Raw genomic sequence first — 20,047 nt, forward strand, 5'->3', positions numbered from 1 at the left:
TCATTCTATATGGCTGTCACATCTGCCTCTTCCATATTCTTGATTTCTTTCATTCAAGTGAAGAGGAAACCCTCGTTCACCCTATGCAGTTGATAGTCTCTGCTTGCTGCTGCTGCTGCTAAGTCACTTCATTCGTGTCCGACTCTGTGCAACCCCATAGACAGCAGCCCACCAGGCTCCCCCGTCCCTGGGATTCTCCAGGCAAGAACACTGGAGTGGGTTGCCATTTCCTTCTCTAATGCATGAAAGTGAAAAGTGAAAGTGAAGTCGCTCAGTCGTGTCCGACTCTTAGCAACCCCATGGACTGCAGCCTACCAGGCTTCTCCGTCCATGGGATTTTCCAGGCAAGAGTACTGGAGTGGGGTGCCATTGCCTTCTCCGCAGTCTCTGCTTAGAACTGAGCAATAAGGGGATTTGTGAGTGCTCGGGGCCCACTGTTCTTCCACATCTGTTTCCTGTCCCTTAGCATCTGGCTGGCCTCCTGACTCGTCTGACTCCCCAGCTTAAATGGACATGCAAAGTTCTTATTCTTCATCCCTGGGGATGAAGAACCTTGCTTTCTTGTTGTTTACATTTTTTTAATTACACAAGTGATTATATGTTCAAATTAAACATCCAAAATACAAGGAGGCACGAAGAATAAAACTTGAAAATCCTACTTCCACCCAATTCCACTGCCCAAGGGTAACTCTTTTTCAAAGTTTGTTGGAGATCCTCCAGAAACAATTACTATTTGCATATATACCTGTATTCAAGTGGATTTTTTAAAAGCACAGAACAACTGCATAGTTCTTGTTCTGACTTAAGGTAGGAATTTTTCTGTGACGGCACCTCATTCCATTTACTTTGGCAGAGTATTCTGTAGTTTGGATGTGTCACAATTTATTTGACTAGTTTTCTTTTTTAGACATTTAAATATCTTGTTTTTTTCCTATGGCAAACAATGTTGAAATGAACATCCTCAGACATGTAACAATGTGCTTTTGTGGAATTTCTATGATGTGGACTTCTAGAACTGGAATCTTGAGCCCAGGAGTTTGCAAAATCTTTCTTTGTATAAATACCAGCAAATAGTTTTGTCAGGTATCTATATGACAGGTTTTCTCTTTTCTTGCTGTTCTTGTGTTATTTTTCTCTTTACAGCTGTTTCAAATTTTTATGCTATCGAATTTGCCAGTCTCTTCCATACGGCCTAGAAATTCTGGCTTGCTAAAAAGAGGTGTCCACACTCCAGAATTACAAGAAAGTTGTCCTTTCTCCTTCAAATACTTCTTCCTATGGATCCGTAGCTACTTTGTGAGCTTGTTTGTCTTATCTTGGCCAACATCAGAACACTTCAACTGTTGTTGATTTCTGATATGTGTCCCTGTCTGGTAGAACAAGTCTCCTATCTTTCTCTAGTTCAAAATATGCTTTGACATTCTTTCACTTTTTTCTTGCAGAAGACTGTAAGATTCAGGTTACCATATTTTAAAATCAGAGTGTTTGTGTCTGCATCATACTGCCTTCAAACATGTTGATAGAGACCTTTATTGTCTGGGGTGCAAACTGCCTGGTGACATCAAATGCTCCACACAGCTATGTTAATGGAAGCCTCTTCTGAGCATGCTAGGTTAGAAGCTCTGCAGGAAAAAACTATATTTACTCATCTTTGTCCCCCCTGCCCCCTGCATCAGTGCAACCAGATCCTCATTGACACAATAAACGTTGAGTGAAGACATTCTAGAACAAGAGCAGTAAGCTCTTGGTACAGACTCATGGCATTGGCTCTTTCTCACAGGCACATACGTGCATGCATGCTAAGTCACTTCAGTTGTGTCCAGCTCTGGGACCCTATGGGCCATAGCCCACCAGGCTCCTCTGCCCATGGGATTCTCCAGGCAAGAATACTGGAGTGGATTGCCATGCCCTCTTCCAGGGGATCTTCCCGATCCAGGGATAGAACCTGAGTATCTTATGTCTCCTGCATTGGCAGGCAGGTTCTTTACCACTCGCATCACTTGGAAAGTCATAGCCATGTACAACCCTGAGCAAATAGCTTTACTCTATGATAGTTGGCTTTCTCATCAGTAGTATGGCCACAGTCTTACAAGTTCTGCCTACCTCGCAGGGGGATTCTAGAACTAAATGAGTACCATGCAGTGCCAGAGCACTAGGAAAATGAGGTAAAGTAAAACATCCTAACAAAATGAAAAGGAGAGCAGGGTGGAACGATGGGTAAAAGCTAGACAAGAAATTAAAACATTCTTCTTCAACTGTCTGCTATACTTCCCTCAGCCACCCACAAAAAACTTGAAAAGAAGTGAGAGGTATTTCTCAGGATCCTCAGAAGCTTTAGGGAGCAGCCTGAGACCTGGGGGAGTAAAACACCTCCTCAAATGATGGCTGAATCTCTGCTTCAGACATCTGACAAGGAATTTCCTGGTGGCACGATGAATAAGAATCCGCCTGCCAACACAGGGGACATGGATTCGATCCCTGGTCAAGGAAGATTCCACATGCTGTGGAGCAACTAAGCCCGTGTGCCACAACTACTGAGCCCACGCTCTAGAGCCCATGAACCACAACTACTGAGCTTGCATGCCACACAGCTGAGCCCACATGCCTAGAGCCTGCGCTCTGCCACAAGAGCAACCACCACATTGAGAAGCCCATGCACCATAACTAGAGTAGCTCCCTCTCACTGCAACTGGAAAAAGCCTATGCAAAGTAACGAAGACCCAGAGCAGCTGAAAATAAATAAATATTATAAATAAATAAAACGTGACAAAATTGCACTAGTGTGTTCAGAACCCAGACCCAACAACATCCCCTCCTTCTTTCCTTGTCCTTACCAGGAAAAAGACCCTGGAAAGGCCAGAAGGCTCTTTCTTGGCCTTCTGGTTGTCAGAAAGACCTTCTGGTTGTCAGAAATCAGACCAAGGAAAACAGTGATCCTTAACTGAAGGCTTAGAATATGCCAGATTCTGTTCTAACCTCTTTTTCGTCCTCAAGGAAATCCTGTGAGGTGGGGATAATTGACTTCATGTTTTATGGTTGAGAAAGTTGAGATACAGAGATGTGGAGTGACTTGCCCATCATCACACAGCCAGAAAGAGGTAGAATCTAGATAGAATCCAGGTATTTGGGTTTCAACATCTATGCGCTCAAATCTCAAATCACACATCTTTTCATGCAAGATCACATTTTCATTGTGCTCTCTCTCTTGGTGATATGTGTCTGAGGCTCCTAAGGATCTTAGATGCCCCTTTCACTGGTACATATTTATCTCCAGAGTAAGTTGTCTGGAGTGATGTTCAGCTGATATTAATTCAAATTCAAAAGGAAAATGCTTTGGAATCTATAAAGTACTTTAGAAATAAAAGATTTAGTTTACAAATCACTGTGCTGTATACCTGAAACTAACACTATATTGTAAATCAACTAAACTTCAATTTTAAAAATTAATTTTTGAAAAATGCTTCTGCATCCTAATTCCAGGAATCTGTGAATGTTTCAAATTATTTAGAAAAAAGGGGGGGGGGGTACCTAAGTCCAATGACAGGTATCTTCAGAAGAGAGATAGGGGAGATGAGACAGAAGACACGAAGACAGAAGCAGAGATTAGAGTGATGCAGCTACAGGCCAAGGAGTACTAGGGATGACCAACAGCTGCTGGATGTTGGTGATCTTCCCCCAAGGCCTCTGGAGGGAGTGCAGACCTGCCAACATCATGCTTTTGGACTCTGGCCTCCAGAACTCTGAGAGAATAAATTACCATTGTTTTATTGCCCCACCCCAAACATTTATTGGTTTGTATTTCTATATCAAAGCTTCTATAGTCGAAGCTATGGTTTTTCCAGTAGGCATGAATGGATGTGAGAGTTGGACCGTAAAGAAAGCTGAGTACCAAAGAATTGAGGCTTTGGAACTGTGGTGTTGGAGAAAACTCTTGAGAGTCTCTTAGACTGCAAGGGGATCAAACCTGTCAATCCTAAAGGAAACCAGTCCTGAATATTCATTGGAAGGACTGATGCTGAAGCTCCAATACTTTGGCCACCTGATGCGAAGAACTGACTCCTTGGAAAAGACCCTGATGCTGGGAGGGATTGAAGGCAGGAGGAGAAGGGGATGACAGAGAATGAGATGGTTGGATGGTATCACCGACTTGATGGACACGAGTTTGAGCAAGCTCTGGGAGTTGGTGATGGACAGGGAGGCCTCGCATGCTGCAGTCCATGGGGTCACAAAGAGTTGGACATGACTGAGCGACTGAACTGAACTGATTTCTATACACGCTAACTTTTGCATGTCATACCTATTCCATTTGCAATCTTAATTTTCTCTGCTCAATGTATTTTTGTGTTCTTGTAATATGCCAAAAATATCTTTAAAACATGATATATTTAATTGCTATATAAGATTTGTTAGACCTGTTTTTTATTTGTCAAACACTTATCCTTACCTAGTTAAATCCTTCTATTTTGTAAACATTATGTTGCCATCATTTTTGAAATTATTTAAAAAATTTTGTTCTTATGCAGCATTTTCAGTGTAATTATTACTGACTAGATTACTCTAAGTGAGACATTTCCTTTAACTTTTTGAAAAATATGGATGAGGCTATTTGACATTAGTTCTTTTTCTTTCAAAACTTAAAAATCAAATTATATTGAAGGATTTCTACCCCAGCTGTTCCACCTTCAGCCACACTCTCAAGAGGCAGTCCACTTAAACCTTTTCCTCTTTATTTCTCCTAGAGAACCAAGTATTGGTCTATATATTGTTATGCCCCATTTCCTCATTCATCAGCCTTCATTAAGATCTCCTATTTTGAAAATATTCTCTACATATCTTTTCCTCATTTCTTTATTTGAATTACTACCTTCCACTTGTTTATTCTTCTAGGAGTTCTTAGTTTATGCCAAGTAATAAGCCCTTACAACTTCATGCAGTTGCATTACTGTCATCTATATCTTAGCTGCCTGCATTTGAAGTAATGAAAGCTATTGATTTCTTTTTCCCTTACAGTTTGTGTTTTTGAAGTTTAGTTAAGGACTTTTCAACACTCTTAGCTCCCCACTGATTTCAGTTCTTTATCTTTCATATTTAGGTCTTTAATCCATCTGAAGGCTAACCCTGTATCAGGATTAGGTAGGAGTCCAGTTTCATTTTTATTCTTCTTCATATGGTGAGATTGTCTTCCAAAATCATTCACTAAGCAATCTCTTGCTTCCCCCTTAAATTTATTTTTATACTTTATCTTATATTAAGTCTAATACAAGCAAGTGTCAGTCTTTAAGTTACTATGTTCCTTTGCTGTTTTCATGCCAATTTCACTGTCTTTATTAAATTATAGTCTTTTAACCTACCTTTATTATTTGACAGGATACATTCACCCTTTGTTTTCTCTGAAATTGAATTCACCATTCATAGGTTTTTATTCCTTCATGTATGTTTTTAAGTAAATTTAGTTGAGTTCCTCAAACTATCCAAGTGGAATTGTCTGATATTGCATTTCATTCATAGATTAATTTAGGAATCAATATCTTACAGTATTGAATTGTTCTAAGAGAAAGGGATGTCTCTGTATTTATTCAGATCTTCAATCTCCTTTGAGTTTTTAAGTTTTCCCATTGAGGCATTTTTGGTGTCTTGGATAATTTCTAGATATTTTTTACTTTTGGTTATTGTAATTTGTATTTTACTTTTGTTATCTTTCTAGTCAGTTATTGCTGGTGTAGAGAAAGCATTGATTTTTGTAAGTGTATCTGGAAAACTTGCTGAATCATTTGTTGGTTCTTTTGTTTTTTCAAGTAGATTATACTTTTTATTTCTTTTTCTTCTGTTATAGCATTGTCCAGGATCTCCAAAACAAGACTAAATGGTGGCAGTGGTAGTGGGCATATTTGCCTTTACTCCAAAATGAGTTGGAAAGTGTTCCCTCCTCTTCTCTTTACTAGAGAGAGTTTATAAAAATTGGTTATTAATTCCTTAAATGTTTGGAGAAATTCTCTATTTGAAAATACCTGAAACCCGGGGATTTCTTTCTCAGGAAACTGTATTACAAATTCTATTTCTTTAATGGTTATAAGACTATTCATATATCTATTTTATCTTGCTTAGTTTTACTAGGATGTGGTTTTCAAGGAATTGGTCTTCTAAGCTGTCAAATTTATGAGGATTGAGTTGTTTGTAGTATTTATTCATTATCATTTTAATGCCTGAAAGATCCACTGTGATACCCTTCTTTCATGTTGACATTGGTGATTTGTATAATCTCTTTTTATATCTTTGTCAATAAGTTTGACAATTTTATTGATTTTTTTGACAAATGAGTTTTTGTTTCATTAATTTTCTCTCTTGCTTTTATTTTCATTGACTTCTGCTTTTTGTTTGTTTTGTTCTTTCTGTTTTCTTTTTGTTGTTGTTTTTTCTTTTCTTTTTCCAGTCTCTTGAGCTAGAAATTCAGATTATTGATATATTATCTTTTTTCTAATGTAAAGATTTAGTGCTATAAATCTCCCCTCTCAGCCCTTCTTTAGATAAACCGTACAAACTTTGATATATTGTATTTTTATTTCATTTATACAATTTTTAATTTTATTTTTAAATTTTCTTTTGCAACTTCCTGTTTGACCCACGGATTATTTAAAAGTGTATTAATTTCCAAGTATTTGGAAATTTCTCTGTTGTCTTTCAGTTGTTGACTTTTTATTGATTTTCTTGTGGACAGAAAACATACTCTGTATGATTTCAATTCTTTTAAATTCATTATGGTTTGTTGTATGACCTAGGAAGGACATGGTTGTCATGATGAATGTTCCATGAACACTTGAATAGAATGAGCATTCTGCTATTGTTGGGTGCAGTGTTCTATAAGTGTCAGTTAGATCCACTACGCTGATGGTCTTCTGTGTTCCTGTTGATTTTATCTCTCATAGTTCTATCAAATAGTATGAACTTCCAGATATAGAATTCATTTAGTTTTTTCCTTTTATCTCTTGCAAAGTGTTGTGCTACTAAGTTCTGGCTTGATGGTTTCAGAAATCGAGAGTCATTAATTCAGTCTTCCTGTAGAGTTAATACATCATTCCTCTCTGATTGTTTTTAAGATTTTTTTAATTAATTTTTTTGTCTCTAGTTTTTCGTTATATATTTAGTTCCATATCTGTTTCACAGATCCCTGAGGCACTGTTCATTTTTTTCAGTCTCTTTTTTGTTTCATTAATACTGCATGAACTCAACTGACCTCCCTTCAGGTCCACAGATTCTAGCCACTGTCATCTCTACTCTCCTATTGAGCTTACCCTTTGAGGCTTTTTTTTTTTATATTGGCTATTATATTTTTCAGTTCTGTAATTTTCATATGGCTGTCTTTTGTAGTTTCTATTTTTTACTGAAATTTTCTATTTTTTCATTTGTTTTAAGAGAATTCATATTTGTTTATTGAAGCATTCTTATTACAACTTTTAAAATCCTTGTCAAATATTTCATTATTGGCATTTTTTCTCATCTCAATATTGGAGTTTTTTTTTCCTCATTAAAAGTGTTGGTTTCCTGGTTCTCAGTGTGATGAGTGAAATTTTATTGTGTCCTAGACATTGTGGTTATTATATTAGGAGACTTTTAAGTGCTCTTTAAATCTATTTTATTAGACATTCACCCTTTCTAAGTTTAATATCTAGGTTCTAGCCTATTTTCATAGGCTATAGTCCAGTGACCATTTAGTTTTCAGAGCCCTTGGCATTCTATTCTCGTCTGCTTCATTCTTTTGGCATTTACGTGGCTCTCGCTCAGTCCCTACAGGTGCTGCCTGAAGGAGTGGAAGTTGCTTTCCTGGGGCGTGCAGAGGTGAAAGGCCACCTTCAGCCAAGGGAGGTAGAGAGACTGAAGCCACTGGGCCTGGATCTTCTCATGCCATTGGGTGGAGGGCAGAGCCATGCTAGGCTGTGCTGATGCTGCCTGCAGTGGATCAGTCTACTCACCAGTACCCAGAGGAGGGAGTGGAGAAGGGGTTCCAGTGTGGCTCTGAGGGCAATTGGAGACCTCTGACGTGCCCCTTGTGAAGTAGGAGTTAGCACCCCCCACCCCATTTTGGCTCTGTTGGGTTTCTCCTTTCTGATTCTTTGGCCAGTGCCTTTGTTTGTTTGTATGTCTATGTACATTAGTGTCCCCAGGTTTCAGGTCTCTCTGGCCCCATATGAGGCATATGAGAGATAAAGGAACTCACCACATCATCAGTCCTGAGGTCTCTAACTAGTCAACCTCTTCTTTCCAGCTTTCAGAATCCTTTATTCTTGACTGTTGGATTATTTCCATGCTATTTAGTTTGACAGTGAGGTGGATGAGGGATAAGTGAGCCTACACTTTCTTGTTCTGGAACTGAAAATGCTATTAAAGATTTTGCACATGGAAAGCAGAATGAACCACTTAAATTGCATGGCTACAGGAGCTACTGCTGGGCCTTGGTATAGAGTGGGCATTCTGTAATCATTATTGGTTGAATGAATGAATAAATGGAGTTTTCATACTTTAATATCAATGTCCTAGAGGCATATATAAGCCAGAGCCCCATTTCCCTGAATTCTTGGACAAGTACTTCTCAAGGCTTTTAGGCTTCATCTTTCTGAGAAAAGACCATAATGAACTGGTAGCCTGAGGTAGGAGACTGCTATTTTCTAAAAGCTGATGACACTACTATATATATATGTGTGTGTGTGTGTGTGTGTGTGTGTGTGTGTGTGTGTGTGTGTGTGTATATATATATATATATATAAATATATATATATATTTTCACCTCAAGGAGCAATTATTGTTTTCTCTTTTCCAAAAGGAAGAAAACTTACTCTTCAGTATTCAGACAGCTTAACATAGTAAGGACTCAAAAACACCCTCTTAGCTTGAATCTTTCTTCAAGAAAAAGGTCAAGTATTTAAGATACAGAAATGTTAAAATTTTTTTAAAAATTGCTGTTAATAACACTGGATTGACATGACAGAATGTCTGCATTTTTTAAAGACATTAATGTTGAGATTTAAATGAGATTCCCTTCAGCTTATAGTCCCTTTTCTCTGTGAATATTATGATGCCTCTCAGATGTGGCTTTTAAAATAAAAGCATCTTAATGAAGCAGTAAATAGCTCTACAGTGAGGGGATCATCTGTGAGGGGTGTGCTTCACAGTGGATCACACCCACAGGTTTTGTTTTTGTAAATTTGAATTTTACTCCCCAAAGGATACCCTATTTTTTGTATTCAAGAGATGAAACACATAAGGAATTCATTAAGAAATCAGGCTTTGGTGGGACAGCTTTGATTTGACACTTTTGAAATATGATCCAGGTCACAGCGGTGAATGGTGCAAACCTCTTTTTTGGCGATGGCATCTGGACTTGATTATTTTAAATTAGGTTGTGTGGCGCTGGCATCCACTCGCCTGCGAAACTGCTACTGCAGACAGCCCTTGTTCCCCAAGATGATATGGGAAATTAGATGAGTTCTGAATACTTAGAAATAAAATTTATGTTAATTATCAACTTTGTTGTTTCAGTATCCCATTTTTCTAAGCTTCTAGAATGTCACCTTTTATCTTTCATTGGTAGTGATGGTTTTCATGCCAAAGATATAATTACACCTGGAGCATTTTATTAATATTTAACTTGTACCTTCAGAGGCATAAGTGACACTAAATAGACTCGTCAGTAAATATTTATTAAATGAATGGAAAATTACCCCCAAATAACCTACCATTAAGAACACGCGAGTGTGTTCCGGGGGGTGCGTGGGCGGCTGCGTGGCTATCTGCACACCATGTCCAACAGCTTCACTCCCTTTGCATCTTCAGTGGTCAGGAGTTCAAAAAGAGGGTGGAAAATTGGGTTTAAACCCAGTTTTCAGCAGCTCATGTGTACAGTTTTCTGATTTCAAGAATGTTTATATTTGAAAGTTTATTTTCTCGCAATCAGAGTCTGGTTAAAGAGGGGAAAAAAGACACTTTAACATCTAAAGAGTTTACCGACTGTCCGTATTTCCTCTTTTATGTTGTTTCAGAAATAGTCACACAGCCATTTCTTAAATAATTTCATAGAAACCAAATTCCAAGTGCGTTTATGTTTCAAAGACGAGTGGGTTATTTTGATGAGCTTTCAAATTTGAAAGGCCTCTTTAACAAATATTTTGGGAAGAGATCAAGCACCGAGAAGATCTGGAATGCCGATGTTCATTTGTACGCACACATGTCAGGGTAACACAATTGTATCCCACTTACTTATTCTGCTCCCCAAGACTTAGATTAAAAGCATCCAAGATTGTAGACTATTAACATCTGTAGTATTATGTCTCAAAGCTCTCCAAGAAATTGCAACTCATCTGAACCTCCATAAAATCTACTAACAGATGAGAAATGAAGGAAACTGACTTGCCTATCTTTCTACTGCCAGGATGTCACTGAGACTTGTTCTTGACTCCTGTTCACTCCATTTGCTAAACTTTTCTATCACACAGCAATCCAAACTGGGCTAAAAACAGCCCTGGAAGATCAAATCCTGGGAAAACAATAATTTCCAAAATGCCCCTTGAATCCCTTGTCTTCTAATCCAATATGACCTTCTTTTGTCCCACTGAAGTGTTAACATTCTTTGTGTCCCACCTTTTACTTTTAAATTTGGGATTTTTTCTCCTTCAAATGATGGTGTCTGTTTGTTTGTTTTTCTTCTGCATATCAAAATAACTCATAAATGAGTCTTGGAATCACTATTAATATTCATGGAATATTGTTTCTGAATCACTTTTCATCTGTTTCTGGACAGGCAAAGCAGACTTCCATATTAAGAACAGAGGGCACTGGGGACTTCCAGTGATTAAAATTCCATGCTTCCATTGCAGGGGACCCATTTTCAATTCCTGGTCTGGGAATAAGATCCCACAAACAGTGCAGCTAAAAGATTTAAAAAAATAAGAACAAAAATGGACTCTGGAAATAGAAGGTGGAATTTCAATAACAGACTCAATTTCTTAGCTCTGTGACTTCAAGCAATGTTTGGAACCTCAGTTTCCCCTTCTGTGAAATGAGGTAAGACAAGCAGCTTCCTGGTGATATGTGGCCGTTCCACAGGGCAGAGGTGATAGGATACCCGGCACACTAAGCACAGAGCCCTGATTCCAGCAATAGCCATTCAGAACGGATGCTCACAACCAACAGCCAATCAGAATGGATGCCCGTGACCAGCATCAAGCCAGTTGTCCAGGGCATCTAACTTGGTGCCCATTGAATAGCTACTGACTCACTGTGGCTGAGTTTGGGCTCCCCCAAACACAGACCCTGAAATAAGGATTAAAGTGACAGCAGTGTATCTGGGCAGTGATCCCCAGAAGCACCTGCTGGATAGCAGGAGGCATCAGGGGCTCGTCCTGCTGGGACCCTCCCAGTTGACTGTTCGGTGAGCCAGAAGGCTGAGTCATGGGCCCACTCCTGCCCCTCTGAATGAGGGCTGCCCCACACATTCTTGCCTACTCTGTACAAGCTCCTGCGGCACTTGCTGTAGGGGTCACAGAGGGGCAGATATGAGCCCTGAAGGAATGTAGCATCAACAATATCTGCTATGACTGCTACTATAAGTTTTGCAAGAGAGAACTCAGCATTTACCAAGTCCCCAAGGAGACAATGGTCACTTTGAACAGAGAGTTAAACCTAGGACTTTGAAGGACCCAGAAGCTCCCTGCCAGGCTGTTCTCTTCATGGTGAGTAGGCCTGGCCTGCCGCTCAAGTTCAAGTCCAGTCACAGACAGCAGATTCTCTCCCTGGTCAGGCATTGGAGGGCTGCTGCTTCTGAGGTAAAGGGCTCCCTACAACTGAGACAGACTGAAGCAACTGACAGCTGGGGGCAACAAGCCCTTCCTCAAAGGAGTAACTGGATGGCCTGTCTGTCCAGTACATTCTAGAATTCTGGTAGGCAGGCTGTCACTGCCCAGGGCCACTCCCTCTGAGGGTACTTCTTTGGAGAAAAGACCTCCATGTGCTGACATGTGGAGTGAAAGAACTGGCTTCCTGCCAGGAACACTCTTACTGGGGATACCAGCCACAGCCTCCTTCACACACGAACAGCCAGCTTCTCAGCCCCTGACTCTTCCACATGAATAGATGGAGGAAAATTGCCTTTGTGGGAGGGTCCAAAACAAATGAACCAGCCAAACATAATCAGGTAAAGAATTATTTATACACACATTTCTATGGTTGGGTATCATCAGAAATAGTAGAGAAAACTCTGCATTTGTGAGTTGAGAATAATTATCAGAGATCAAAAAATAGCCTAATTTTTTTTGCAAGTTCAGTAGGTGGAGTGGAAGATAAAGTTAAGGAAATATCAGGGTAAGAAAGACAGAGAAATGGAAAATAGAAGAAAATTAGAAAATCATTCTAGGATGCTGCTAAGTCACTTCAGTTGTGTCCGACTCTGTGCGATCCCATAGACAGCAGCCCACCAGGCTCCCCTGTCCCTGGGATTCTCCAGGCAAGAACACTGGAGCCATTTCCTTCTCCAATGCAGGAAAGTGAAAAGTGAAAGTGAAGTTGCTCAGTCGTGTCCGACTCTTAGCGACCCCATGAACTACAGCCTACCAGGCTCCTCCGTCTGGATGAACAGCATCTAATTAACTAAAGATAGAAATAAAGATGGAGAAGGAAACGGCAACCCACTCCAGTTTTCTTGCCTTCAAAATTTCATGGACAGAAGAGCCTGGTGGGCTACATCCAGTCCGAGGGGTCACAAAGAGTCGGACATGACTGAGCATGCACACACAGCAGGGCATAGAAGGAAACAACTGAAAAAATTTTAAAGCTTAATGGATTCCCATTCACTCAGGTTTCTTTTATTGAATACTTCTGCTTCAACCAAATGTTCTAGCCAAAGCTGAATTAAAGAACAGGAGGTTTAGAGTTATCTATTTCTACCCAGAACACCAGGGAGAATTGATAATCCTGAACTTCCATAGAGGGAAAACACAGATCTTCTATTGTGACAGTCATTGTGGCTGTCCTCGGAACAGAGGCCTATAGTATGGCCCCTCCCAGGGAAAGAGTCATGGCCAGGCACGATCATCCAGGGTGCCTTGGTCAGTTACTCAATGGGGTGTGGTGTGGCACAGCCCTGACCAAGAAAAGGCAGGGAGACAACTACAGGGACTGGTTTAAACTTCCTGCTACTTTCCTTGTTACTCAGGCTGTGATATTTGGAGCTGGTGCAGCCATCTTATCCCAATGAAGACCATTGCTAACACACTGATGGAGGAGCAGAGCGGGAAGGAGCCTAGAGCCTTGAAGCACATGGAAAGTTGTCAATCCAACCTTAAGATTGCTTCCTTTTCCACTTCTCTTTAAGGGAACAGTCAAGGTATTTGTGCTATTTTTAGACAGATGCTATGTTCTGGGAAGAATCTGGAGAATACACCCTAACATATATCACTTTGGCATGAGAATTATTTTGAACTGAAGGCAGTTGAGAAGCGGCAGCTGTAGGAAAAGCTCTCTAGCCTCTCTCTGTCTACCTAAAAACAGGGCAGAAGTTTCTGTTTGTGAAGGTGTACCCTTCTCCCGTACCAGGAGGGAAGAATCACCTTTATTACTACAGATGGAGGTGATAAGTCTGCATAAACAAGTCTTACTAAATAACCCTTATCTTTCATTGCTTTCTCCCATATATTTACTACCTCTAGAAGCCTAACTTAAATCCCTTTCCTTTATCTCTTTGCATGTCCACAATTTATCACTCTTTGTTAAAATGACATATATGCCTCCAGGTCTATGCACCCCTTGGGGTCCTTACTTTTATTCTATAAAGTACTTTGTGTACACATAAAAATTTAAATTAACATCAAAGAAAATGTATGTGCTTTTTCCTCCTGTTAATCAGTCTTTTGCCAGTTTAATTTGAAAATGCAACTACAGAAACTAAGAAGGTAGATAAAGTTTTTCCTCCTCTACAATTCCTTGCTACCTAACACAGCTTAATTAATATACATACAAAGAATCAGAAATAATAGTAGCATGGAACTTTACAGCAGTCATATGAGAAGTTAAAAGCTAGTGAGAGATTAGTAGAGACAAGTCACATTTCCCTCTGTCCTCACCAGCACTTCAAATGGTCTATCCGATGGTTTCTCAGTGTCATTATTTTTAAAGATTTATTTATTTGTTTTACTATGGTGGGTCTTTGTTGCTGCACACAGGCTTTCTCTAGTTGTGGTCTGTGGGCTTCTCTTTGCCATGGCTTCTCTTTTTGCAGATCACGGGCTCTAGCACGGGCTCAGTTGCCCCATGGCATGTGGAATCTTCCTGGACCAGAGATCCACCCGGTGACCCTTGCATTGCAAAGTGAATTCTTAACCACTGGACCACCAGGGAAGCCCTCCCACTCTCATTGTAATTTGAATTTGCTGATAGCCAGTGAGGCTTGGCATTTATCACAGATTTGTTGGTCATGTATGTAGATTTCTTCTTCTACTGTCCACTGTCCACTCATTTTATACACTTTGAATTCCTTGCTCTTTCCTAATTGATGTGTAAGCTTTCTTTTTTCTTCAGGTTCTAACCCCTTATTCTCTATGTTGAAAATAACTTCTCACAGTCTGTGATTTAGGGAGATTAGGGCTAAATGACATAGCATTTTGGCTGTGTCATTTTTTTTTTTTAAAGACTTTTTATTTTAGAGTAGTTTTAGGCCTGTAACAATTGAGAAGAAGGTACAGAAATTTCTCATAAATCCTCTAACTTCTTATCAACATCACTCACCAGAATGGTACATTTGTTACCAAGGAGGAGCCAACATTAACCCATTATCATCACCCCCAAATCTACAGTTTACCTTAGAGTGCACTCTTGGTATTGTACATTTTATGGGTTTGGACAAATATATTAAAGTGTATGTTTATCCTGATAGTGTTTTACAGAATAGTTTCACTGCCCTAAAAACATTCTGAGCTCTGCCTGTTCATCCCTTGCTCCTCTGCCTCCAATGACAACCACCAGTGTTTTATTATCTCCATTGTTTTGCTTTTTAAAGAATGTGATACAGTCAGAATCATCCAGTATGTAGGCATTTCAAGACTGAATTATTTGTTCCTTTTACCCCAGTGACTCAATTGTAAAAAGTCTACCTGCCAATGCAGGAAACGCAGGAGATGTGGGTTTGATCCCTGGGTCGGGAAGAACCCCTGGAGAAGGGAATGGCAAGCCACTCCAGTATTTTTCCCTGGAGAACCCGATGGACAGAGGAGCCTGGTGGGCTACAGTCCATAGGGTCGCAAAGAGTCAGACACAACTGAAGCGACTTAGCACACAGCATAGTTGATTTAGAGTGTCATGTTAGTTTACGGTGTACAGCACAATGATTCAGTTATACGTGTATGTGTATTTCTTTTCAGATTCTTTTCCCTGATAGATTGGCTGTGTCATCTTTGAGACTGAACCAACCACTGTGTTATCTTAGGCAAATTATTCAACTTCAGCCTCCTCTCTTCTAACAAGGCAATATAATCCAACTCAGGATTATTCAGGAAATTAAGTGAAACAAAGTATGTCAACAGGGTAGTAGATTAATATACAGAGGTAGCTTTTCTGATTTTTAGAGCAGGAAAGAACCTTAGAAATCGCTGAGTCCATTGACCATCAAATCAATGCTATTTAGACAACACTTACCAGGTACCAGGGACAGTTTTGAGTTTTACACATATTAGCCTATCTGATCCTCCCAACAATGCTATTTGATGATACTATTATTACCCCAGTTTTACAAATGAGAGAACTGAGAAACAAAGAGACTAGGACACTTGCCCAAGACATCTTGGAGTGGGCAGGCAAGGTGAAGTTACAATTTCTACTCTTTTATCTACTGGGAGGAGTGCTCACAACAATTCAGTTTTTTGAAGAAATGTTGTTTAGATAAGAGATCATTTGAAAAGGACTGATAACCACTCCTTAGCTACTGCAGGGACATCTCAAGTTTCTAAAGAACTACTGGTTGAGGCCCACACCAACATATGAGGAGCCATGGACCCAGACATGAGGTGTCAGCTAGAGTCCTCCTCCCAAGCCCACAGTGCCCTGGGGAGTGTTCCCTGATCATCTCCCATAAATTAGCAAGAAATGCCTTTGAATGCAATAAGGAGGGACCACCCACCCTCGTTATACACAACCGGGTTCTTCTGGGAAGACAGTCTGTAGCTTCCGTCAGATTCTCAAAAGGGCCCATCATCCCAAACAAGGTTAATTTACTCATTAAACTTACCAGTCTAAATCTTAAGCTACCCCCAAAAACTAACAAATGGAGCTTTCTTCTTTTTACTTTTACAATGACAAGAGCTCGAATTTCCCTGAGCTGCAGGGGCTCCATGAGCAAGCTTTACTCAAGTGGATAAAGAAGAGTCAATAGATGCTGTAAAAAAAAAAAAAAAAGATATTGTAAGGAGAGGGAAAAATCCTTTTCCACACCCTCTTGTGTTCTGTTCCTGGGACAATGCAAATTAAAGTAACACCACCACCATCCCCCCAACAACACACACACAAATAAAAAACATATTAGGAGGAGATAAAAGTTTATTTTATATCCATATGAGGGAGCCTCACAGAAATAAAATGAAAACCCCAAACCCAACGGGGTTAGGCCATTTTTAAGGGAGCTTATATACCATTTTTAATGAAGAGTGAAAGAGTATGGAAACAGGACAAAGGGAAAGAAATTTATGCTTCTAGGGCAGTGAATTGCAAGAAGATAAATCTATGAGGGAAACGAATGGAAGATAACGGTAGTTTTAGTAAGGTTTGTTTGTAAGGATCCATCTCTGTGTTGACTCTGTCTCAGGCAATAAGAATATTCTCTACTTCGTATGGAGAGGGCACTTTATCACTGGAAATCGATGACCTGTTTTTAGGTGGGAAGCAGAAGGTCAGAGCCCTGCTTTCATCTGCTGTTTCTCAAATGTTTCAGTTCAAAATAATCAGCGGGTCAAAGATCAGAGTCTTTCCCGTGAGAGATGTCGCCATCACCACTACCAACACCACCTTCTCTGTCCCACCAGCCTTCTCCCAGAACAGGGTCATTCAATTTCATTAAACAAGCAAACAGCCTGGAGATTTTAACCAGAGGGATATTTCATACAAATAATTGCTCTGGGGACTTGGATCAGCTCAGTGACCAGAAGTTGTGAGGCCATGGGATTTGGGTCCCTGGGGGAACCTTCCCAGAGCCAGGGCCTCCCTTGCCCCTCCAGTGTTTCCTGAACCATCAGGGACACTGCTTACAGAAGCTTAGTTCGTTCCACCTCACCTGGAATTCAGCCTAGGCAGCTGTATCTCAAAGGTTTTCTTGAATAACAATGCTTTCGAGGTTTATTTCCGTAGAGTTTTCTGAATTAAATCCATCTAGGTTAAAACTCCGTTCAAGATAGTAACAGAAATTGTTGATCAAATACTGTTTTAAAGCAGGGCTAATATGCCTATACAGTTACAGTTAGGTAAGGAAACGCGCTTGTTGAATTTAATCCAATACTTGGCCCACAGCATTCCAAGGTCTGGAGGGAGTTTGTTTAAGCAATCCTGTTTCTTAAAGCCAAAACATAAGTAAATTAAAATTCTTTACTGTATTGGGGAAATTTGAACAGATCACATTTTCCTGGTGGTACTGCTTTCAAAAGGAGAACGATGAATCCAATTGTGTGTATGTTACAAGCTAACAAAATAATCTCCCTAACACCATTCTGATGTATAAATAAACAAGTGTGTGTGCCCAAGGGAAAAACAACTGAGCATTTCAATACAAGGAGCAGAACAGGAAAGGTGTCCTGTCTTTTCAAAAAAGTGAGATTTCTACTTCATTTCAAGCAGGGCTTAAGGATTACATTATAAAATCTTTTAAATGACATTTTATTATAATAGAAAAAAAATATGTGTTCATTGTATAAAAACTTCAAATGTTCAGGAGAACGACAAGGACAAAAATCACGCTTAATCTTCTCCACAGAGGTAACAATGAAAAGAGTAACTTGATTAGTGATATAGTTAGCTCAGGGGAGAGGGGAATAACCTTTAAAGAAGACGTGTTTGAAGATGGTCCATGTAACACTTAAAAGCAAAATTATATGTTTATATAGGCTAACTTTGTTTTTCTGGGCTTCAAAATCACTGCAAATGGTGATTGCAGCCATGAAATTAAAAGACACTTACTCCTTGGAAGGAAAGTTATGACCAACCTAGACAGCATATTGAAAAGCAGAGACATTATTTTGCCAACAAAGGTCCGTCTAGTCAAGGCTATGGTTTTTCCAGTGGTTGTGTAAGGATGTGAGAGTTGGACTGTGAAGAAGGCTGAGCACCAAAGAATTGATGCTTTTGAACTGTGGTGTTGGAGAAGACTCTTGAGAGTCCCTTGGACTGCAAGGAGCTCCAACTAGTCCATCCTAAAGGAAATCAGTCCTGAATATTCATTGGAAGGACTGATGCTGAAGCTGAAACTCCAATTCTTTGGCAACCTGATGCAAAGAGATGACTCATTTGAAAAGACCCTGATGCTGGGAAAGATTGAGGGCAGGAGGAGAAGGGGATGATAGAGGATGAAATGGTTGGATGGCATCACCGACTCAATGGATATGGGTTTGGGTGGACTCTGGGAGTTGGTGATGGACAGGGAGGCCTGGCGTGCTGTGGTTCATGGCGTCGCAAAGAGTCGAACACGATACTGATACTGATAGGCTCAGATGGTAAAGAATCTGCCTGCAGTGCAGGAGACTGGGGTTTGATCCTTGAGTCGAGAAGATTCCCTACAGAAGGGAATAGCTAGCCACTCCAGTGGAGAAGCCAACGGCACCCCACTCCAGTACACTTGCCTTGGAAAATCCCACGGACCGAGGAGCCTGGAGGGCTGCAGTCCATGGGGTTGCTAGGAGTCCGACACGACCGAGCGACTTCACTTTCACTTTTCCCTTTCATGCATTGGAGAAGGAAATGGCAACCCAATCCAGTGTTCTTGCCTAGAGAATCCCAGGGACGGGGGAGCCTGGTGGGCTGCCGTCTATGGGGTCGCACAGCGACTGAAGCGACTTGGCAGCAGCAGCAGCAGCCACGCCAGTATTCTTGCCTGGAGAATTCCATGGACAAAGGAGCCTGGCAGGCTACAGTCCATAGGGTCTCAAAGAGTTAAACATGACTGAGCGACTTTCTATGTTTCTCCCTGATATATAAATGAGGAATTTTTTTCTGAATGAAATTCAGAAAAAATTTTTTTCTGCTTGCATAATGATACTGTTCCTGAGAAATCAGAGCAATAACCATAATCAACAATTAGCATTTAATGAACCCCTATACTTTGTCAAGGATTTATTTGATTCCCTAAAAAACCTGGCAAAACCTCATGAATAACAAACTTTTTATAACTAAAAATTTAATCATTAAATCCAGATTAATTGGCAGGATATTATATTAAGATATTATAAAAAGTCCAGTGCCTTTGGCATGGAGCACCAATTGCAATACTAACTAACATAAAGCAAAGGCTGCCTCTGACTTTAGGACCAATTTGCATCAATTACACACATGCCATGAGGGAGACAGGGCATCAGAATTTGAACCCAAGGGATGACAAATGGAGCACTCAACTGCATAATGAAATCTAACTCTTTGAACAAATAAATATCTGAAAGTTCATACTGATACAAAATAAAATCTTGAGTAAGTAAATAAGTGGGGAAGTAGTGGTAACTCTTTCTTTCAGACGAATTCCAATTAACAATGGTATAAAGAATGAGGGAAATAGAAAATTAGCAATGTTCTTAAGCTTTCAAGCTTGAGATTGGGAGGGGTCAGATACCGACATAATAATTGTCATAGGCAAGATCCACTGATGGATGTGAAATTTACTGGGGTAAAGTTTGAGGAGCAACAGGATATTTGTATTATCTCAAAATATCCCCCTTCTAACAATGACACGGCACAGTGCGGACCCCAACAGACGACCTTCCCAAGGGACTGAGGGTAATCTCATCAACAATTAGACAGACCCACATGATGAACCGAGAGAGGG

Source organism: Bos javanicus, chromosome 8 (assembly GCF_032452875.1).
Source record: "Bos javanicus breed banteng chromosome 8, ARS-OSU_banteng_1.0, whole genome shotgun sequence".
Lineage (NCBI taxonomy): Eukaryota > Metazoa > Chordata > Mammalia > Artiodactyla > Bovidae > Bos > Bos javanicus.